This window comes from Ranitomeya variabilis, chromosome 2 (assembly GCF_051348905.1).
Source record: "Ranitomeya variabilis isolate aRanVar5 chromosome 2, aRanVar5.hap1, whole genome shotgun sequence".
Lineage (NCBI taxonomy): Eukaryota > Metazoa > Chordata > Amphibia > Anura > Dendrobatidae > Ranitomeya > Ranitomeya variabilis.
The window spans coordinates 579,247,334-579,271,712 of record NC_135233.1 but is presented as its reverse complement, the minus strand read 5'-3'; the positions used below and the strand labels follow the sequence as shown (position 1 = coordinate 579,271,712).

The window sequence follows — 24,379 nt, the reverse complement described above, 5'->3', positions numbered from 1 at the left end:
CAGGCGCCGCTGGAGGAGGGTGAGTATATAGTCTTCAAGGAGGTGTAGAGGTGGTGGGTGGGGAGGGTTGAGGGGGGTGGGCGGGCGGACCCCAGGGAGGGTTGAGGGGGGTGGGTGGGCGGACCCCAGCCTTAAAAAAAAAAAACCTTTCTCAGGTGCCGCCCCCCGCAACCTGGCGCCCTAGGCACGTGCCCTCACGTGCCTAGTGGCAAATACGGCCCTGCCTTTCAGTCCTACAGAGATCTGCTTCCTCAGCCTATCACCTGCCAGCAGGTGATATATCAGGCAACTCAACCCTCCATTCCTTGCCTGAACTTAGGTTCTTAGTAGCTCTGTCTAGTTCCTGTATTGGTCTATTCCTGTTTTGTCTCTTCTATTTATCAACCTGGCTTTCCTTCACATTTATCTTGATCTCTCTGCTCCTGACCTCTTCTACTAATTCTAAACCTGTGCTCCCTGCCCCACCGTGGATCGTCTGACCACGCTTTTGTCTCTCCCTGTACCCCGTACATGAGTCTCTGACCCTCTGGTCAGCAGCTGCAGTCGCAAGTACTCTTCTAAAGTGGTACCTGGTTTCTACTGGCGACCCAGCCTATCCGCACCATCAAAGGCTCTAGTAAATACCCAGTAGTCACACCACTCCAGGGTAAGGTCAGCCTGTGAGTCAGTGGGTCCACACCCACCAGCATTACAGTAAGTTTAGGCCGTTGACCACTGTGAAGAATGAGAGACATAGTTTCATGTCAATCATTTATATCCTATCTGGCATGGGATTATAAAAACCCCTTCTGTGTGCAGCTGTTTAAAAGCACATAGCTCAGCAAGGGGGGTCAAGTCTCAAATGGCTGTGAGTGACATAACTCACCTTGAGCCAGCCAGCTCAGAGCAGGACAAAGACTTGCTTGCAATATAGAGTCATGCTGAAGCTGCCAAATAACATTCTAGAAACAATTCCATTAGGAGTTATAGAGATACTATGCATAATGGCCGCACATCATATACATTTTCGAGATCTCTGGAATGGACCGAACGCCTCCCAGGTTCTCAATCCGTTCTAACGCTCCAGAGAGGGGAGAAATGTAGAATGGCTAATAGGAACCAGATAGTCAAGATGTGTTTAGCCTTAATGCGTAGCAGGGTCCTGGTCGGATCTGATGGATCCAAAACCGCCTCCTTAGGACTGTCCATTAAGGAGTTATGACCCATCTTAGGTTCTGGAGTTTTTAGGTGCTAGAGGCAAGGGAATTTACATTCATCCCAGATGGCAGGAGGGCAGTGGTCCAAAGGGGATAAAGGCTAGTGTAAGACCATTTGGTCTCTCTCTGTTATGCTTGCTGCTCATTTCAACAATGGGGACCGCGTTAAGTAACATTCTGTGAAGGGACTAAGGATTTGTCTGGCAGCTCATGCCCCCTGCGGCCCAGCACACACAAGTCGATCATCAACCTGGTAATTGACATGATTCATCTGCTTGTATCTTTTGTCCTACCATTATTGTATTTGCATATCTGACCGTTGCATATGTATAACCATCGTGTATATAGTGTATTGTCTAGTTCGCCCTTAAGGTCATTAAACATTATTCCTTGGGCTGCTCTTTTATCTCGATCCACAAATCGACACGTCCATATTCTAGGCCTAACTTTCCATGTTACCGGGGCTGGTTTCTGTCCCAATATAATCCTGTTAACGGACAGGGCTGATATCTAATGAGGAACTGGTGGCAGTCCTACCAGTCTGACCAGGCGCTATTTCACTGGTGCTAGTGAAAGGGGCCTCTCAGCCTGTCAGGGTTGTGAGTGTGGTGCCAGGTCAGTGACTACATGGGCCACATCCCCTCACTCCCCGTGCCTCCATGGGCCCTTGTGGACAGGGAGTGTCTGTGTAAAACTGTACCACATTGGGGAAGTGGGTAGACCGCATTACAGGATCCGTCTGACGTAATAGTAACATCAGGCAGGGTGGCAGCTGTTGGATTCTGTGTGATCTCTCAGGTGCCATCCTAAACATGTGGTCCCAGCAGTGGGATCGAGTTAATAGTGTGAGTGTGAGACCCATACTACTAGGCACTAAAGAGTACCAGCAGTAGCTTTTGCCGCTGGGGTCTTAAGCTCAGCTCAGCACTAAACAGTCCAAGTGTAAATACTGTAAGGTGTGTGGATGCATCAGGTTGCAGCTCTGTGTCAGTGACCAAAGATTGCAAGGATGGCCAGGGCAGAGCCAGGGAGATGGACAATGCTACGGACGGTGGGTAGGACGTGGAAGACTCTGTTGTTCAAGCAGAGGGTAGTCCAGCCTAAGGAGCCAGTCACCGGCAGGCAGTCCCGCAGTGGGCTGTTCACCACCTACCTGTTTCTTCGTAGCCAGACTTGGATACTCCTGCAAGATGCCCCAGCCAAACTCAAGGAGGGAGACAAGGCTTCCTACAAGACCCTCATAGCAGCAATAGAATGTCACAAGGAAACTGCAGAATGTCAGCTGAAGTGCGAACACCACCAACAAATGCTTCAGCTTCAATTCAAGCTCTAGCTGCAGACCCCAGCCAGTCGCGAGTCTCCTGAGATCCAGATCCCAAAGCTACAGGCGGAAGACTTGCCCATGCTGAACAAAGGAAGGGATTTGGACATTTCTTGCTAGTATTTGTAAATACTTGACCTCAGAACCATCTGCCTGAGGACCAGTGAGTCCTGTTCTTAACCCCTCGCCTCAGGGGTAAGGCCCCGGAAATCTCTGGGTACCTGCCCAGTGAGACCACCCTGAGCTATGAGGACATCAAGTAGGCTGTGGTCCGGCAGTACAACTTGATTCCTGAGACGTACCAGAAGACACTCAGGAGTGTGCAGCGCAGTCCTGAAGACAGCTAGTCTGATCACATGTGAGTCCTACTGAGAACAGTTGACCAATGAACCACGGGATTGGAGCTTACCACCGTCCAGCCACTAAGCGCTTTTTGTGGAACTTCCCAGAGGACCTCCAGCAGTATCTCCGTGACTGGAAGCCAAAGGGGGGCTCTGTAGCAGCGTCACTTGCTGACAAGTACTTCAACAACATGACTCCAGAGGCCAAGACACCTGCTGACTGGTGAGGGAGTAAAACAAATTATGTGCCTGCTGTCCTTGTCCCCAAGCCCAATGGGGCACCTGCCTATATTTCCCTCTCCACATCGGTGGGGTAACTCTGTCATGTCTGCAGACAGCCAGCACACTTCAAACCAGCCTCACCCCCATCCACTGTTTTGTGTGTTGGGGGTGGTGGGAGGTCCCTTGACAACCTTCAGCCCGTCACCATAGACCATGCCATGACCATGGGAATATGGAACACCAGCGCTGAGATGACTCTTGTGTGGCCTCAGCTGGTATCCCCACTGGATTTGGTACCTGGGAAGGCCCTTGCCGTCTCCGGGATTGGAGGCGTCGAACCAGCACAGCCCGTCGCCAAGGTGTATTTGGACTGGGGCACCAGGAGGGGAGTGCAGGAGGTGGGGGGTAACCTCAAATATTCCTGCGAGTGTTTTGCTTGGGACAGATTTGAGGCAGCTAGTGTCCCAGGATGTGGCCGCTGAACCCCCAAGGCCTGATCCTCCATAAAACAATGTAATGTCCACCCCTATTGATGTCCGTGTGATTGACATGCCTACTGAGGGGGATGTGGGTGTGGTTGATGTACTGTGTCCCTATCCCCTTGGCGGGGAGATCAATCAAGCAAGCTGTACTCATGCCATAGAATGTGGCCATCCAGCACACTCAAACCAGTTGTCCTGCGAGGTTGTCAAGGAAGAGACAGACTGGGTAGACATCTGTGGAGGGGGAGCATGCAATTGAGGGCAGGGCTGTCCCAGGAGAGGTGGGACTCTCAGGTAAGGCCTCACTGCAGGTTTCCTCCACAACTGGGATGTCAGAGGGCCAGGTTAGTCAGTCTTGACCACCGACTTGGTCGGAAGCAAAGGAGAAGTAGGCACTACCCATAGTTGCCATAGCCATGGCTGCTGTCACACGCAGTGGTAGCCCTGAGGCCCCTCGGGGAACCGACGGCTTCCCCCCTTCTGACTGTGAGGATCTGAGGTTGTGGTTTATAAAAATCACCTAGGCAGGTTAACGATGCAACTATTTTTTATTCCATACATCCATGGTTGTACAACAAATCCAGGTAGGTGGCCAAAATACAATGTCCTCAATACACAAGATCCTTTCACTGGAGCCGATAGTCCCACTGCTCAGGTATCAGGTGACACTCACAGATTTCGTATCTCCTGCCAATATAGTCTGTAGTCAAAGCCCAGGCTCCTCTACATGACAAATATCACAACCAACGTCCATGTATCCAGGATCAACAATCCTTAAAAAAAAATTGTTAAATCCAGATGACAGATCCCTCAAACATAGCAGAAGGATCCAGCCCAGCTGGCGACCGATCTCCAAAACTCCATTGACCATGCATCCCAGTTTGGATCCTCTCTCTTTGAAGTTCTTTCAACAACTGTCTGATTCATCCTACGTGTCTTCTTCTCCCTCCACCTTAAACACTTTCCTTTAGCTAACAGAATGAAACATTTTCCATCACCTGGGACTGCACGTGAGACACCATGTGGTGATGGCTCCACTGGGTCTACAATCCCCATCCACACAATGGGCTTAGGCTACTTTCACACTTGCGTTTTTCAGCTTCCGTCACAATCCGTCGTTTTTTGCGAATGCGGGATCCTGCAAAAAAATCTGCAGGATCCTGCATTTTCCCATAGACTTGTATTAGCGACGGATTTGTGACGGATGGCCATCCGTCGCATTCGTCGTGCACTGGATGTGTCGTGTTTTGGCGGACCGTCGGCACGAAAAAACGTTCAAGGGAACTACAGCCCATGCGCGGCCGGAACTCCGCCCCCTCCCCTGGACTTTACAATGGGCAGCGGATGCGTTGAAAAACTGCATCCGCTGCCCACATTGTGCCAAATTTTCACAACGTGCGTCAGTACGTCGCACCGACGCTTAGTGACGGCCCCATAATGACACAAGTGTGAAAGTAGCCTTGGGCTGAAAGAGCAGTGGATTGAGACCTCGAGATACAGAGGGGATTGATAAAATGACTGCTTTACATGTACCTTTAGCAATCTGTCTGGCCTTATGTTGACATAAGATCCAGCCTGCTCGTCTTCCTTTACTTACTGTCACTGAATGGAAACATTGATTCCTGAGGATGAACTGACGAGCAAGCAAATCACTAATAAAACACAACAATATCGATGTAACAGGTGGTCCATGCTGAAAAAAAGTCTATATCTCTAAGAGCTGTGGACTCTGCTCTATGTTCATTGGTCCAGTAGTCTTTAGAACAAGGCCAGCTCTTGACACCGACCAAGTGGATGCCGGGTAAGATGGAGGTCAGGACTCAGGTCCCGAGAAACTGACAGAAGACGTGGCATTCTCATATATTCTAACCATGTTCAGTCAGGGGTTTCAGGCAGCATTAGAAACTAACAGCCTGAAAGCTCTCAAGGAATGGGCAGCACAACCTCCCTCGGACTCAGACCTCAAGCAGGTGATCTGGGACAAAGGACGGCTGTACCAGGTAATGGTCCAGCATAGTTCACCGGAGGCTTGGCCTAGGGACCGAAAGTTGGTGGTACCCTATCCGTTCAGGGCGGAGTTGTTGCGGATTGTGCATGAGATTCCAATGGGCGGACATCTAGGGAATGACTAAGACAATTGCCAGGCTAGCCCAGCATTTATACTGGCCAATGACGGGGTCGATGTGGTTGTCTACTTCCATTCGTGCGATACCTGTCAGAGGGTGGGGAAGGCAGTGTGGCGCCCCAAAGCCCCACTGGTAACTCTGTCCATTGAAGAGCCTTTCAGGAGGGTGGCTGTGGATTTAGTTGGCCTGATGGCCACTTCCTGCAGCTCTGGGAAACGCTACTGACAGTAGTAGACTATGCCATCTGGTACATGGAAGCGGTAGCCTTATCATCCATTCGTGCCGAAAACATGGCCACTGTCTTACTGGAATTCTTCCCAGGAAATGCTCACCGACCCAGGGTCCCAGTTCATGTCGCAGCTGATGGAGTCCCTCTGTAAGCAGATACAGCGGCAAGATCTGGTGACCAGTCCGTACCACCCCCAAGCAATGGCCTGTGCGAATAGTTTAATGGCACCCTGAAGCAGATGCTTAAAATGTTGGTTGACTCCCACGGGCGCTACAGGGAGCGGTAACTCCCACACCTACTATTTGCCTACCGGGAGGTTTTACAGGCCTCAACAGGGATTTCCCCCTTTGAGCTCCTCCACGGGCGACGTGTGCGGGGGTCCATGACTCTGGGGAAAGATGTCTGGGAAGGAGACATAGTATTGAGTATGTTGTGCGCTTTCGTGCCAAGATAAAGGCAAGATTGTGCCTTGGCAAAGCTGGTGCACGATAATATGACATGAGCCCAGGCCGAACAGAAGCAATGATAGGACCAGAATGCTTGTGAGAAGACCTACCAGGTGGGTCAGAAGGTGTGGGTACTGGTTCCCGTACCCCAGGACAAGCTTCAGGTGGCCTATAAAGGCCCGTACCTCGTGCATCAGCAGCTCAATGCTGTAACATACCTGGTCACTCTGGACCAAATCCGGGGACGGCGCAAGGTATTCAACCTGAACATGATGAAGGCACATCATGAGCAGGAGAGGCAGAGACCCTTCTAGATATACTCGCCTAGGCTAGGGCGAGTGGGACCATTGGGAATGTGGAGGTTTGTCACCAGCTTTTGTCGGACCAACAGTCCCAGCTTTGGGCAACCCTACACCCCTTCTGGGATTTGTTCAGCAACAAGCCTGGAAAGACAGAGTCAGTTGTCCATCACGAGAACATCAGGGATCACCCCACAATCCGGTGTTCAGCATATACAGTCTCCCTGGAGGTGCAGCAGCACATGCACCAGAACATTGATGAGATACTGAAGCTGGGGGTCATCCAACCATCCAGCTGCCCTTGGGTGTCGCCAAAGAAGGACCAGACAACCTGGTTCTGTGTGGACTACAGGGGGCTCAGCTCTGTCACCGTCGCCGATGTGTACCCAACGCTGTGCATTGATGACCTGCTCGATCAGTTGGCCGGGGCCAAGTACCTGACCTTCCTGGATCTGAGCCGGAGATATTGGCAGATTCCCCTGACCCATGAGGCACGGGAACTCTCTCCTTTTATCTCCCCTTTCATACTGTATGAGTATACAGTGATGCCATTCGGCATACAGAATGTCTCTGCCACTTTTCAGCGAATGGTCAACATGCTGCTTAAGGGACTTTAAGGGTGTGTGGCTGCATACCTGGATGCCATTGCCATCTTCTGTCCCACATGGGAGGATCACTTAGAGCATTTGATGGTGCTTGGGCTGATCCGCCGGGCAGGCTTAACCATTAACATGGAAATGTGCCAGCTGGTTATGAGTGAGGTACACTACCTGGGACATTGGAAAGACAGGGGGGTATCTTAAGCCCGAGCATGGGAAAGTGGATGTTATCGCATCCTGGCCCACCACCAGGACCAAAAAACAGGTGATAGCCTTCCTGGGCACCACCGGATACTATAGGAGGTTGATCCCCCACATGCTGGTGAAGTACCTGACGAACCTCATCAAGAAGCTGCCCTCCGTAGTCGATTGGACAAATCTGACTGTGAAACGGCCTCCTAGGTGCTGAAGACCGTCCTTTCCAGCTTCCCAGTACTACAAGCAGCCAACTTTACACGGACGTTTATAGTTAAAACCGACGCCAGTGACTTTGGCCTCAATGCTGTGCTCAGCCAGGTTGGGTCTATGGGCCAAGAAAACCCCAATTCTCCTGTCTGGTAATTGTGTGGGTCCTGCAGCGTCTGCAGACCACAACCCCCTCAGCTGGTTACATACGATATCCAGAACAAATGGGAGGTTGCTACACTGGAGCCTTGCACTCCAGCAGTACCACTTCGCCATTTGCCACAAGACGGGCCGTGACCATGGTAATGCTGACAGGTTAACCCGACGAGGGGAGGTTGCAGACAGGCGCGCAGGGAAACACCAGAAAGTTGTGCCCTCTAAAGGGGAGGTGTGAAGAATATGGGAGATATAGTTTCATGTCAATAATTTGTATACTATCTGGCAAGGGATTATAAAACCCTTTTCAGCATGCAGCTGTATGAGAACACCTTGCTCAGCAGGGGGTCAAACCTCAAAAGGTTGTGACTGACAGATCTCACACCTTGAGCAAGTCATCTCAGAGAAGGACAAAGACTTGATTGCAATATAGAGTCATGCTGAAGCTGCCAAAGAACATTCTAGAAACCATTCCATAAGGAGTTATTGAGATACTATATGTCTTAGCCGTACATCATGTACGTGGGCCTAATGCCTCCCAGGGTCTCGATCCATTCTAACTAGAGATGGGCGACTTTGTTCAGGTCCCTGCTTATTCGGCAAGCTATAACGCCTACCAAATAAGCTGCAGCAGGAAGCCGGGTTCCCTCTGCAGCTTATTTGGTAAGCGCTATAGCTTGCCAAATAAGCAGGGACCCAAACAAATTCCCTCTTCTCTAGTTCTAACACCCCAGGGAGGGGAGACACATAGAATGCCTAATAGGAACCAGATAGCGAAGATGTTTCATTTTACCGTGTAGCAGAGGTCTGGCCGGATCTGATGGCACCAAAAACGTCTCCGTAGGACCATCCATTAAGGAGTTATCCATTTTCGGTTCTGGAGTTTTTAGTTGCTAGAGGCAAGGGGAGGAGATTTAGGTTCAGCCCGGATAGTATGATGGGTGTGGCCCAGAGGGGATAAAGGCTAGTGTAAGAACATGTGGTCTCTCTCTGTTATGCATGCTGTTCACTTCGACAATGGGGACCGTGTCGAGTAACGTGCTCTGAAGGGACCAAGGAGACGGCCGGCAGCCCATGCCCCCTGCGAACCAGCACACACACAGTTGAACATCAACCTAGTAATTGACATGATTAATTTGCTTTTATCTTTTGTCCTCCCACTATTGTATTTGCATATATGACCATTATATATGTATGACCATTGTGTATATAGTGTATTGTCTAGTACACCCTTAAGATGATTAAATATATTCCTTGGGCTGCTCTTTTATCTCAATCCATGAATCCACATGTCTGTATTCTTGGCTTAAAGGGCCACTGTCACCCCCTCCAGCCGTTATAAACTAAAAGAGCCACCTTGTGCAGCAGTAATGCTGCATTCTAACAAGGTGGCTCTTTTAGTTTTTGATTCAATTAATCCCTCAATAAAGCGTTTTAAAGTTTGCCACAAATACCTGACTTTGTACCTGGAGGCGGTCCGAAGCCTCTTCTATGAATCTCCCAACTGCCGTCACTCTTCTCTTCAGGGGCGATGGTCGCCGCCCCCTGCGCGCTGTTTCTGCTTAAATCCGGCGCCTGCGCTGTGCGTGCCTGCCTGGGGCAGGCGCAGTCTTCATTGTCAGTCACAGCTCAGATGCAGGGTGCCTGACTGCGGGCAGTGCGGCCACCCTGTTGCTGAATCCCCGCCCCGCACTGTGTTATTCATTATGCACAGTGCGGGGCTGGGGTTCCTGGGCATGCGCACTGCGCTGTTCAGACGCTCCCCCGGTCCCCCGCCTTCCAGCGTTGCCGCAATATACACTAATCCTCACCAGCGTTTGTAATGAGGCAGCCGCAAATAACAATGCTGGAAGGCGGGGGAGCTGGGGGAGCGTCCGAGATGGGGGAGCGCCTGAACAGCGCAGTGTGCATGCCCAGGAATGCCAGCCCCGCACTGTGCATAATGAATAACACAGTGCGGGGCGGGGATTCAGCAACAGGGTGGCCGCACTGCCCGCACAGGCGCAGTCAGGCACCCTGCATCTGAGCTGTGACTGACAATGAAGCCTGCCCCAGGCAGGCACGCACAGCGCAGGCGCCGGATTTAAGAAGAAACAGCGCGCAGGGGGCGGCAACCATCGCCCCTGAAGAGAAGAGTGACGTCAGTTGGGAGATTCATAGAAGAGGCTTCGGACCGCCTCCAGGTACAAAGTCAGATATTTGTGGCAAACTTTAAAACGCTTTATTGAGGGATTAATTGAATCAAAAACTAAAAGAGCCACCTTGTTAGAATGCAGCATTACTGCTGCACAAGGTGGCTCTTTTAGTTTATAACGGCTGGAGGGGGTGACAGTGGCCCTTTAAGCCAAGAATACAGACATGTGGATTCATGGATTGAGATAAAAGAGCAGCCCAAGGAATATATTTAATCATCTTAAGGGTGTACTAGACAATACACTAGTGTGGTGCCATGTCAGTGACTTCTTGGGCCATATCTCCTCACTCCCCGTGCCTCCCTGGGCACATGTAGGCAGGGAGTGTCTGTGTGAATCTGTACCAAGTTGACCTTACGTGTCCCCAGGGGGTGCATAACGTCACATTGGTGAAAGTGGGGAGACTGCATTATGTGATTCATCTGACGTTATAGTGATGTTAGACAGAGTGGCAAGGTGCGGGTTCTTCACAAATGGTGGCAGCTATGGATTCTATGTGATCTCTCTGGTGGAGACCTCAAGTCTAGCATACAAGTGCTGTACGAGGAGGTCTGTTTTTAACAAGGGTTTCAAGATGAGCTGATGCTGGCTATCAATGTGACAACTCAGTAGCAGGATCTGACCGCTGCAATGTCCTCCATGTTCCCTGCCTCTACCATGTCTAACCATCCTAATACATGACAGACTGCCTCTCCAAAGGAAACGCCAATGGCTCTAGTTTCTGGCAGAACACCTGAGCTCAAGCATCGGCTCCCTTCCTGCTACGATGGAGATCATAAGGAGTGCTGCAGCATTATTAACCAGTGCCAGATACACTTTTCTGTCTACACCCACTTATTTCAAACAGACCATGTCAAGATAGCGTTGATGGTCTTTCTGCTGTCTGGACAAACTCTGGCTTAGGCAAATCCCATTTGGGATTGTAGAGGTCCAGAGACATGCAACTTAGGGGTGTTCCTGGATCAGCACCGAGTGGTCTTCTAGGTATCAGGCCACACCTCATCCACTTGATTCCTTTTGAATCTTAGACAAGGCACGGACGCAGTGGCACAGTATGCTCTGCACTTTCGTACCCTGGCTGTGGAGCTAGCCTGGAATGAAGAAGCCCTGGTGGCAGCCTTGCTGCAGGGACTGTGGAATTAAGGATTAATTGGCAGGCAGGAATCTACCATCTACCCTAGATGCTCTTATACATGTGGCTTATAGCATTGATCTTTGCTTTTATGAGCAAACTCAAGTTTTATCCCATGCCAGAGGACCACCCAGGTAGGCCCTAGCCTTCCAGTATCCCTCAGTGCTGCAAGTCACACTTCGTGCTGTTTAGTAGATGCCAGTGGGGGCGACCAAGCTTTCTATACAGGAGTGTCGGCGAAGGCACAGTGAGAACAAATGCATATATTGTGGAGGCAAAGGGTATTATGTTCGCCAGTGCCCAGTGAAACCGGGAAACTCCAGCACCTTGGGTTGGTCGGAAAGATGACCTAGGTGAGAAAGATTGCTGTCCAAAGCTAGTGAACAAAGTTACACTGGTCTGGGATGAGAAGTCTCTCTCCCTAGCAACTCTCATTTATTCCAGTTCAGCTGCCAACTTCATCCATCACAATCTTGTTCTTGAGCTTCAACTTCCGACACAAAACAGCTTGATCAACCCCTGGATTGCTTCCATAGACTGCCAACTTCTGGCTCAGCCTTTCCGATTCATCACAAGGCCCATCACGTTGCGGATTGGAGCCCTGCATTTGGAAAGGATTTTGTTGTACGTGCTGTCGAAATATGTGAACTATGTCCGACTGGGTCTTCCATGGTTGCTTTTAAACGCTTGCATTGTCGATTAGTCCTCCAGTCAAGTACTTCAGTGAGGATGATCATGCGCTTCCTCATACCTCACTAAGATCTCCCCAAGTCTCCACCTTCTGTGCCTATGAACTGTTCTTCTCTGCCCTCTTATTGGCAAGCCTTTCCATACATTTTTTATGAGAAGGCAGAGGTCTTGCCACCACAGACCTTGTGATTGCCTCATCGACTTTAGCTTGGCACCCCTCGTTCCCGAGGCTTGGTATACACCCTATCCCTGCCAGAGACTCAGGCAATATCGGAATATATCCAAGAGAACCTTGTCAAGGGATTTTTTTTGTAAGTTCTTTTTTCCTGGCGGTGCTGGCTTCTTCGTGACAAAGAAGGATGGTTCTCTACATTCCTATATTGACTTTCGGGTCCTTAACAAAATCACCATAAAAAAAAATACCCTTTTCCCTTGATTTCTGAACTTTTTAACAATCTGTGGGGCTAAGATTTTCACCAAATTGGATCTAAGAGGGGCTTATAATTTGATCTGCATCTGCAAGGGCTACGACTGGAAGACTGCCTTTAATGATCGTGACAGTCAACTCATCATACCCTTTGGTCTGTGCAATGCACATGCCGTGTTCCAAGGATTCATCAGTCACATCTTCAGGAATTTTCTCTTTTTCGTGGTCGTTTATTTGGGTGACATCTTGATATACTCTCCGGATCGATGAGAAGAATGTTAAACCAGATGCTCGGTCTTGATTTTTTGACACAACTGATTCTGTAGAGGAGAGCACATCATAGACCAGGCCAGGATTGTTGAAGCAGCCACTATACTCCTGAAAGACATTACTCCTGGGAAGATCGTTGTTCCTGCTGCTGAGGGAAGGGGACATGAATCTCAGCTAGCAGGCCATGTGAGTGTACACAAGTCTGCTGAACTAATGGATCCCCATTTTTGGAGGCCCTCGCAGGCCAAGGATCTTCAGGGCATTGTGGCTGCTTGTGCGCCAGTAACAAGTCTCCCAATAACAAGCCTGCTGGTCTCCGTCAGCCTCTGTGGATTCCTTCCTCCCGCTGGCAACATATCGCTATGGAATTAATCACGGACCTGCCTGTCTCCAAAATTTGCAACACCATCTGGGTCATGGTGACCTGGTTCCCTAAGAACTTTATCTCCTTGGCTAGCCTGCCTTCCTCTCCAAAGCTCGCCACCAGGGCTGTGGAGTTGGAGCCCATTTTGGTGGAGTTGGTGTCATGGAAATTGAGGAGTCAGAGTCGGAGGTTTGGCTTACCGACTCCACAGCCCTGACAGGGCTGTGGAGTCAGTGTCATGGAAATTGAGGAGTCTCAGTTGGTTTGGCTTACCAACTCCACAGCCCTGGTTGCCACACAATTCTTCCAGCATGTGTTTTGTCTCTACTATCTCCCTCTCCACATTGTCTCTGACTGTGGAGTCTAGTTTACATCTAAATTTTAAAGGGCTCTTTGGAAGCTGCTGATTGTCATCTGGATTTCTCCTGCACATACCATCCACAGACCAATAGACAAGTGGAATTGGTTAACGAGACTCTTAAAAACTATCATCGCCACTATATTTCTTCCCAGAATGGCTGGGTACAACTACTCTGAGAGGAGTTCTCCTACAACAATCACATTGGGGAGTCTTCCAGAGCATCTCCATTCCTCATTGTTTACTACCAGCATCCTCAAGTGCCGTCTGCTTCCTCAGGGAAACCAGTAGCTGATACCTTGTATGGTTAATTCCTCCAGATATGGCAGCAGACCCAGTCTTCCCTGTTTTAAGGCCGTGTCTCGGAAATGAAAACTCATGTGGACAAGAAAAGAGGTTCACTGCCTCAGTACCTTCGTGAAGATAATCTAGCTGTCATCCTGAAATATTCGCCTGAAGGTGCCTTCGTACAAATTCGCTCCCTGGTACCTCGGTATGTGCAAAATCCACAGGCAACTTAATCCAGTGAATTACTGTCTTTAACTCCCTGTGAATCTACTGATCCTGAACACCATTCATGTCTCACTCCTGAAGCCCGTGCTCTTGAATCACTTCTCCAAGGTCTATATTCCTGCCTCTAATTCCATTCCTGAGGGGTCTTCGGATCTGTTTGAGGTCAGACATTCTGGATTTCAAGAGGGTTAGAGGGAAGACATTCTGTTTACTCTATTGGAAGGGTTTTGGTCCAAAGGAGAGATCTTGGGAACCCACGGAGAACATCTACGCTTCTACCATCCTTGAAAGATTCTTCTGTAGATCTGGCCAAAGAAGGAGGTGGCGTAAGGGGGAGTGTACTGTTGCACTGGCCACACGCACACCTCCTTCTCACCGTGTGCTTCACTCTACTCCACCCAGTAGCTGACCTACTCTTAGCTGTCTGGTGCCTCTCTCCCAGCTCTGCTGTTGAGTCATGGGGGTGTGGTCATACTCTGCAGGAATTTGTATCCATTTAGTCCTGCAGAGATCTGCTCCCCAGCCTATGGTGACTCCACCTCCATTCCTTGTCTTAAAGGGAACCTGTCACCCCCAAAATGGAAGGTGAGCTGAGCCCACCGGCATCAGGGGCTTATCTACAGCATTCTGTAATGCTGTAGATAAGCCCCCGATGTATCCTGAAAGATGAGAAAAAGAAGTTAGATTATACTCACCCAGGGTAAAAGCTCACAGAAGCACAAAAAGGACTAAAAATCCTACAGAAAATTGACAAAAAAATCACAGAGAAAAGCAGAGGTGATTACCTGCTGAAGCCTCCAAACAAATGCACTAGCAGGGCGCATCGGACCCGTTTAATGATGGCAAGAACACAGGTGCAAGAAATACCGATAAAACAACCACTTTCAATCCAGTGTTAGCTGTTTGGCATTAATGCACAAAAAAAGCGATAATATGTGGCATCATTCACCAGACAATGCAAAGCATCTGGTTTACAGCCTATTAATAACGCACATACAGGCGGGCCGCCCAGTGCTATAAAATGCATGCTGTGTGAACAGTAGCCTACGGTTTACAGGGCCATCTTGGTCCGACTGCGCCCTGCAAGATAAAGTGCAAAAAAACCACATATCAATGTATGTAAGGTATTAGTTTATATTGGGGCCTCAATACGTAAGCCAGCAACCCACGTCAAGGGTCCTTACATTTTGCCGGTCCTACGCTAAACATTGAGTAAAAGCTCACAGACGCACAAAAAGGACTAAAAATCCTACAGAAAATTGACAAAAAATCACAGAGAAAAGCAGAGGTGATTACCTGCTGAAGCCTCCAAACAAATGCACTAGCAGGGCGCATAGGACCCGTTTAATGATGGCAAGAACACAGGTGCAAGAAATACCGATAAAAAAACACTTTCAATCCAGTGTTGGCTGTTTGGCATTAATGCACAAAAAAAGTGATAATAGTCTGTATGTGGCATCGTTCACACAGACAATGCAAAGCATTGAACAGTAGCCTACAGTTTACAGATGCGTCTTGGTCCGACTGCGCCCTGCAAGATAAAGTGCAAAAAAACCACATATCAATGTATGTAAGGTATTAGTTTATATTGGGGCCTCAATACGTAAGCCGGCAACCCACGTCAAGGGTCCTTACATTTTGCCGGTCCTACGCTAAACATTGAGTAAAAGCTCACAGACGCACAAAAAGGACTAAAAATCCTACAGAAAATTGACAAGAAATCACAGAGAAAAGCAGAGGTGATTACCTGCTGAAGCCTCCAAACAAATGCACTAGCAGGGCGCATCGGAACCGTTTAATGATGGCAAGAACAACCACTTTCAATCCAGTGCTGGCTGTTTGGCATTAATGCACAAAAGTCGGACCAAGATGGCTCTGTAAACTGTAGGCTACTGTTCACACAGCATGCATTTTGTAGCACTGTGCGGCCTGCCTGTATGTGCGTTATTAATAGGCTATAAACCAGATGCTTTGTATTGTCTGTGTGAACGATGCCACATACAGACTATTATCGCTTTTTTTGTGCATTAATGCCAAACAGCCAACACTGGATTGAAAGTGCTTGTTTTATCGGTATTTCTTGCACCTGTGTTCTTGCCATCATTAAACGGGTCCGATGCTCCCTGCTAGTGCATTTGTTTGGAGGCTTCAGCAGGTAATCACCTCTGCTTTTCTCTGTGATTTTACTCACCCAGGGGCGGTCACGGTTCGGTTCTGTTCTGGTCTGATGGGCATCGCGGTCCGGTCCGGGGCCTCCCATCTTCTTACGATGACGTCCTCTTCTTGTCTTCAGGCTGCAGCTGCGGTGCAGGCGTACTTTGTCTGCCCTGTTGAGGGCAGAGCAAAGTACTGCGGTGCGTGGTGCGCAGGCGCCGGGAAAGGTCAGAGGCCCAGCACCTGCGCACTGCAGTACTTTGCTCTGCCCTCAACAGGGCAGACAAAGTACGCCTGCACCGGAGCCGTGAAGACAAGAAGAGGACATCATCGTAAGAAGATGGGAGGCCCCGGACCGCAACGCCCATCATACCGGAACCGCCCCTGGGCGAGTATAATCTAACCTCTTTTTCCCATCTTTCAGGATACATCGGGGGCTTATCTACAGCATTACAGAATGCTGTAGATAAGCCCCTGATGCCGGTGGGCTTAGTTCACCTTCGATTTTGGGGGTGACAGGTTCCCTTTAAGACAAGGAATGGAGGTGGAGTCACCATAGGTTGGGGAGCAGATCTCTGCAGGACTAAATAGATACAAATTCCTGCAGAGTATGACCACACCCCCATGACTCAACAGCAGAGCTGGGAGAGAGGCACCAGACAGCTAAGAGTAGGTCAGCTACTGGGTGGAGCAGAGTGAAGCACACGGTGAGAAGGAGGTGTGCGTGTGGCCAGTGCAACAGTACACTCCCCCTTACGCCCCCTCCTTCTTTGGCCAGATCTACAGAAGAATCTTTCAAGGATGGTAGAATCGTAGATGTTCTCCGTGGGTTTCCAAGATCTCTCCTTTGGACCAAAACCCTTCCAATAGAGTAAACAGAATGTCTTCCCTCTAACCCTCTTGAAATCCAGAATGTCTGACCTCAAACAGATCCGAAGACCCCTCAGGAATGGAATTAGAGGCAGGAATATAGACCTTGGAGAAGTGATTCAAGAGCACGGGCTTCAGGAGTGAGACATGAATGGTGTTCAGGATCAGTAGATTCACAGGGAGTTAAAGACAGTAATTCAGTGGATTAAGTTGCCTGTGGATTTTGCACAGACCGAGGTACCAGGGAGCGAATTTGTACGAAGGCACCTTCAGGCGAATATTTCAGATGACAGCTAGATTATCTCCACGAAGGTACTGAGGCAGTGAACCTCTTTTCTTGTCCACATGAGTTTTCATTTCCGAGACACGGCCTTAAAACAGGGAAACCTGGGTCTGCTGCCATATCTGGAGGAATTAACCATACAAGGTATCAGCTACTGGTTTCCCGGAGGAAGCAGACGGCACTTGAGGATGCTGGTAGCCGGTTCTGTTCTGGTCTGATCGGCGTGGCGGTCCGGTCCGAGGCCTCCCATCTTCTTACGATGACGTCCTCTTCTTGTCTTCAGGCTGCAGCTGCGGCGCAGGTGTACTTTGTCTGCCATGTTGAGGACAGAGCAAAGTACTGCAGTGCGCAGGTGCCGGGCCTCTCTGACCTTTCCTGGCGCCTGCGCACCGCAGTACTTTGCTCTGCCCTCAACAGGGGAGACAAAGTATGCCTGCGCCGGAGACGCAGCATGAAGACAAGAAGAGGACATCATCGTAAGAAGATGGGAGGCCCTGGACCTGACTGAGACGCCCATCGAACCAGAACAGAACCGGGACAGCCCCGGGTGAGTATAATCTAACCTCTTTTTCTCATCTTTCTGGATACATCGGGGGCTTATCTACAGCATTACAGAATGCTGTAGATAAGCCCCTGATGCCGGTGGGCTCAGCTCACCTTGGATTTTGGGGTGAAAGGTTCCCTTTAACTTAGGCTACTTTCACACTAGCGTTTTTTTCAATACGTCGCAATGCGTCGTTTTGGCAAAAAAACGCATCCTGCAAAAGTGCTTGCAGGATGCGTTTTTTTCCCATTCAAACATTTTTCGCATTGACACACGTCGCATCCATCGTGCGACGGTTGCGCCGTGTTGTGGCGGACCGTCGGCTACAAAAAACGCTACATGTAATGTTTTTTGCTGCCGACAGCCCGCTTTTTCCGACCGCGCATGCGCGGCCGGAACTCCGCCCCCACCTTCCCGCACTTCCCCGCGCCTCACAATGGGGCAGCGGATGCGCTGGAAAAATGCATCCGATGCCCCCGTTGTGCGGCGCAGAGAACGCTAGCGTCGGTAACCTCGGCCCGACGCACTGCGACGGGCCGAGCCCGATGCTAGTGTGAAAGTAGCCTAAGGTTCTTAGTAGCTCTGTCTCTATTTCCTGTATTGGCCTATTCCTGTGTTTTTCTCACCTGTTATCGACCCGACTTGCCTTCCCTTTTATCCTGATCTCCTCCTGACCTTGCTTGCTAACTCTGAACCTGTGCTGCCTGCCCCAATCTCAAACCGTCTGACTACCCTTTTGTCTTTCCCACCTATACCCCTTACCAGAGTTTCTGATCCTCCCTCCGGTCAGCTGCTGCAGTCGCGGGGACTGTCCTGGAGTGGTACCTGGTGTCTATTGATGGCCCAGCCTATCCTCACCATCAGAGGCTCTAGTGAATGCGTGGTAGACATCTAGTGACGCCCCTCAGGGCAAGCCCGACCCCTGGCACAGTGGGTCCACACCCACCAGTGTTACAGATTTATCTACACTGTGTTCCAAATTATTATGCAAATTGGATTTAAGTGTCATAAAGATTTAATTGTTTTGTTTTTCAAATAAACTCGTGGATGGTATTGTGTCTCAGGGCTCGATGGATCACTGAAATCAATCTTAAACACATGTGATAATTGGTTTTCCAGGTGATTCTAATTAAAGGAAAACTGCTTAAAAATGATGTTTGTTATGGTTCTCAATGGCAAGAGAACATAGCCCAGCAAACATAAGAACTAGCTCTTGGAAGGATGGAAACTAAACTGACCATGAACTAAACCTGCCGCACAACTAACAGTAGCCGGGTAGCGTAGCCTGCGTTTTATCCCTAGACGCCCAGCGCCGGCCGGAGGACTAACTAATCCTGGCAGAGGAAAATATAGTCCTGGCTCACCTCTAGAGAAATTTCCCCGAAAGGCAGACAGAGGCCCCCACAAATATTGGCGGTGATTTTAGATGAAATGACAAACGTAGTATGAAAATAGGTTTAGCAAAATTGAGGTCCGCTTACTAGATAGCAGGAAGACAGAAAGAGCACTTTCATGGTCAGCTGAAAACCCTATCAAAACATATCCTGAAATTACTTTAAGACTCTAGTATTAACTCATAACATCAGAGTGGCAATTTCAGATCACAAGAGCTTTCCAGACACAGAAACGAAACTACAGCTGTGAACTGGAACAAAATGCAAAAACAAACAAGGACTAAAGTCCAACTTAGCTGGGAGTTGTCTAGCAGCAGGAACATGCACAGAAAGGCTTCTGATTACAATGTTGACCGGCATGGAAGTGACAGAGGAGCAAGGCTAAATAGCGACTCCCACATCCTGATGGAAACAGGTGAACAGAGAGGATGATGCACACCAGTTCAATTCCACCAGTGGCCACCGGGGGAGCCCAAAATCCAATTTCACAACAGTACCCCCCCCTCAAGGAGGGGGCACCGAACCCTCACCAGAACCACCAGGGCGATCAGGATGAGCCCTATGAAAGGCACGGACCAAATCGGAGGCATGAACATCAGAGGCAGTCACCCAAGAATTATCCTCCTGACCGTATCCCTTCCATTTGACCAGATACTGGAGTCTCCGTCTGGAAACACGGGAGTCCAAGATTTTTTCCACAACGTACTCCAACTCGCCCTCAACCAACACCGGAGCAGGAGGCTCAACGGAAGGCACAACCGGTACCTCATACCTGCGCAATAATGACCGATGAAAAACATTATGAATAGAAAAAGATGCAGGGAGGTCCAAACGGAAGGACACAGGGTTAAGAATCTCCAATATCTTGTACGGGCCGATGAACCGAGGCTTAAACTTGGGAGAAGAAACCCTCATAGGGACAAAACGAGAAGACAACCACACCAAGTCCCCAACACAAAGCCGAGGACCAACCCGACGCCGGCGGTTGGCAAAAAGCTGAGTCTTCTCCTGGGACAACTTCAAATTGTCCACTACCTGCCCCCAAATCTGATGCAACCTCTCCACCACAGCATCCACTCCAGGACAATCCGAAGATTCCACCTGACCAGAAGAAAATCGAGGATGAAACCCCGAATTACAGAAAAAGGGAGACACCAAGGTGGCAGAGCTGGCCCGATTATTGAGGGCAAACTCCGCTAAAGGCAAAAAAGCAACCCAATCATCCTGATCTGCAGACACAAAACACCTCAAATATGTCTCCAAGGTCTGATTCGTCCGCTCGGTCTGGCCATTAGTCTGAGGATGGAAAGCAGACGAGAAAGACAAATCTATGCCCATCCTAGCACAGAATGCTCGCCAAAATCTAGACACGAATTGGGTACCTCTGTCAGAAACGATATTCTCCGGAATACCATGCAAACGGACCACATTTTGAAAAAACAGAGGAACCAACTCGGAAGAAGAAGGCAACTTAGGCAGGGGAACCAAATGGACCATCTTAGAGAAATGATCACACACCACCCAGATGACAGACATCTTCTGAGAAACAGGAAGATCCGAAATAAAATCCATCGAGATGTGCGTCCAGGGCCTCTTCGGGATAGGCAAGGGCAACAACAATCCACTAGCCCGAGAACAACAAGGCTTGGCCCGAGCACAAACGTCACAAGACTGCACGAAGCCTCGCACATCTCGAGACAGGGAAGGCCACCAGAAGGACCTTGCCACCAAATCCCTGGTACCAAAGATTCCAGGATGACCTGCCAACGCAGAAGAATGAACCTCAGAAATGACTTTACTGGTCCAATCATCAGGAACAAACAGTCTACCAGGTGGGCAACGATCAGGTCTATCCGCCTGAAACTCCTGCAAGGCCCGCCGCAGGTCTGGAGAAACGGCAGACAATATCACTCCATCCTTAAGGATACCTGTAGGTTCAGAATTACCAGGGGAGTCAGGCTCAAAACTCCTAGAAAGGGCATCCGCCTTAACATTCTTAGAACCCGGCAGGTAGGACACCACAAAATTAAACCGAGAGAAAAACAACGACCAGCGCGCCTGTCTAGGATTCAGGCGTCTGGCGGACTCAAGATAAATTAGATTTTTGTGGTCAGTCAATACCACCACCTGATGTCTAGCCCCCTCAAGCCAATGACGCCACTCCTCAAAAGCCCACTTCATGGCCAAAAGCTCCCGATTCCCAACATCATAATTCCGCTCGGCGGGCGAAAATTTACGCGAGAAAAAAGCACAAGGTCTCATCACGGAGCAATCGGAACTTCTCTGCGACAAAACCACCCCAGCTCCGATTTCAGAAGCGTCGACCTCAACCTGAAAAGGAAGAGCAACATCAGGCTGACGCAACACAGGGGCGGAAGAAAAGCGGCGCTTAAGCTCCCGAAAGGCCTCCACAGCAGCAGGGGACCAATCAGCAACATCAGCACCCTTCTTAGTCAAATCAGTCAATGGTTTAACAACATCAGAAAAACCAGCAATAAATCGACGATAAAAGTTAGCAAAGCCGAAAAATTTCTGAAGACTCTTAAGAGAAGAGGGTTGCGTCCAATCACAAATAGCCTGAACCTTGACAGGATCCATCTCGATGGAAGAGGGGGAAAAAATATATCCCAAAAAGGAAATCTTTTGAACCCCAAAAACGCACTTAGAACCCTTCACACACAAGGAATTAGACCGCAAAACCTGAAAAACCCTCCTGACCTGCTGGACATGAGAGTCCCAGTCATCCGAAAAAATCAAAATATCATCCAGATACACAATCATAAATTTATCCAAATAATCACGGAAAATGTCATGCATAAAGGACTGAAAGACTGAAGGGGCATTTGAAAGACCAAAAGGCATCACCAAATACTCAAAGTGGCCCTCGGGCGTATTAAATGCGGTTTTCCACTCATCCCCCTGCTTAATTCGCACCAAATTATACGCCCCACGGAGATCTATCTTAGAGAACCACTTGGCCCCCTTTATGCGAGCAAACAAATCAGTCAGCAGTGGCAACGGATATTGATATTTAACCGTGATTTTATTCAAAAGCCGATAATCAATGCACGGCCTTAAAGAGCCATCTTTCTTAGCCACAAAGAAAAAACCGGCTCCTAAGGGAGATGACGAAGGACGAATATGTCCCTTTTCCAAGGACTCCTTTATATATTCTCGCATAGCAGCATGTTCAGGCACAGACAGATTAAATAAACGACCCTTAGGGTATTTACTACCCGGAATCAAATCTATGGCACAATCGCACTCCCGGTGCGGAGGTAATGAACCAAGCTTAGGTTCTTCAAAAACGTCACGATATTCAGTCAAGAATTCAGGAATCTCAGAGGGAATAGATGATGAAATGGAAACCACAGGTACGTCCCCATGCGTCCCCTTACATCCCCAGCTTAACACAGACATAGCTTTCCAGTCAAGGACTGGGTTATGAGATTGCAGCCATGGCAATCCAAGCACCAACACATCATGTAGGTTATACAGCACAAGAAAGCGAATAATCTCCTGGTGATCCGGATTAATCCGCATAGTTACTTGTGTCCAGTATTGTGGTTTATTGCTAGCCAATGGGGTGGAGTCAATCCCCTTCAGGGGTATAGGAGTTTCAAGAGGTTCCAAATCATACCCACAGCGTTTGGCAAAGGACCAATCCATAAGACTCAAAGCGGCGCCAGAGTCGACATAGGCATCCGCGGTAATAGATGATAAAGAACAAATCAGGGTCACAGATAGAATAAACTTAGACTGTAAAGTGCCAATTGAAACAGACTTATCAAGCTTCTTAGTACGCTTAGAGCATGCTGATATAACATGAGTTGAATCACCGCAATAGAAGCACAACCCATTTTTTCGTCTAAAATTCTGCCGTTCACTTCTGGACAGAATTCTATCACATTGCATATTCTCTGGCGTCTTCTCAGTAGACACCGCCAAATGGTGCACAGGTTTGCGCTCCCGCAGACGCCTATCGATCTGGATAGCCATTGTCATGGACTCATTCAGACCCGCAGGCACAGGGAACCCCACCATAACATCCTTAATGGCATCAGAGAGACCCTCTCTGAAATTCGCCGCCAGGGCGCACTCATTCCACTGAGTAAGCACAGCCCATTTACGGAATTTCTGGCAGTATATTTCAGCTTCGTCTTGCCCCTGAGATAGGGACATCAAGGCCTTTTCCGCCTGAAGTTCTAACTGAGGTTCCTCATAAAGCAACCCCAAGGCCAGAAAAAACGCATCCACATTGAGCAACGCAGGATCCCCTGGAGCCAATGCAAAAGCCCAATCCTGAGGGTCGCCCCGGAGCAAGGAAATCACAATCCTGACCTGCTGAGCAGGATCTCCAGCAGAGCGAGATTTCAGGGACAAAAACAACTTGCAATTATTTTTGAAATTTTGAAAGCAAGATCTATTCCCCGAGAAAAATTCAGGCAAAGGAATTCTAGGTTCAGATATAGGAACATGAACAACAAAATCTTGTAAATTTTGAACTTTCGTGGTGAGATTATTCAAACCTGCAGCTAAACTCTGAATATCCATTTTAAACAGGTGAACACAGAGCCATTCCAGGATTAGAAGGAGAGAGAGAGAGAAAGGCTGCAATATAGGCAGACTTGCAAGAGATTCAATTACAAGCACACTCAGAACTGAAGGAAAAAAAAAAATAAAAAAAAAAAATCTTCAGCAGACTTCTCTTTTCTCTCCTTTCTCTGTCAATTAATTTAACCCTTTGCGGCCGGTCAAACTGTTATGGTTCTCAATGGCAAGAGAACATAGCCCAGCAAACATAAGAACTAGCTCTTGGAAGGATGGAAACTAAACTGACCATGAACTAAACCTGCCGCACAACTAACAGTAGCCGGGTAGCGTAGCCTGCGTTTTATCCCTAGACGCCCAGCGCCGGCCGGAGGACTAACTAATCCTGGCAGAGGAAAATATAGTCCTGGCTCACCTCTAGAGAAATTTCCCCGAAAGGCAGACAGAGGCCCCCACAAATATTGGCGGTGATTTTAGATGAAATGACAAACGTAGTATGAAAATAGGTTTAGCAAAATTGAGGTCCGCTTACTAGATAGCAGGAAGACAGAAAGAGCACTTTCATGGTCAGCTGAAAACCCTATCAAAACATATCCTGAAATTACTTTAAGACTCTAGTATTAACTCATAACATCAGAGTGGCAATTTCAGATCACAAGAGCTTTCCAGACACAGAAACGAAACTACAGCTGTGAACTGGAACAAAATGCAAAAACAAACAAGGACTAAGTCCAACTTAGCTGGGAGTTGTCTAGCAGCAGGAACATGCACAGAAAGGCTTCTGATTACAATGTTGACCGGCATGGAAGTGACAG

The 24,379-nt window shown here is 48.9% G+C and overlaps 1 protein-coding gene across 1 annotated transcript in view; it reads left to right on the top strand.

Annotated features, from left to right (window-relative positions):
* Positions 1-24,379, top strand: part of CDYL2 (chromodomain Y like 2) — a 139,711-nt gene that overhangs the window by 39,467 nt on the left and 75,865 nt on the right. The window lies entirely within an intron of this gene.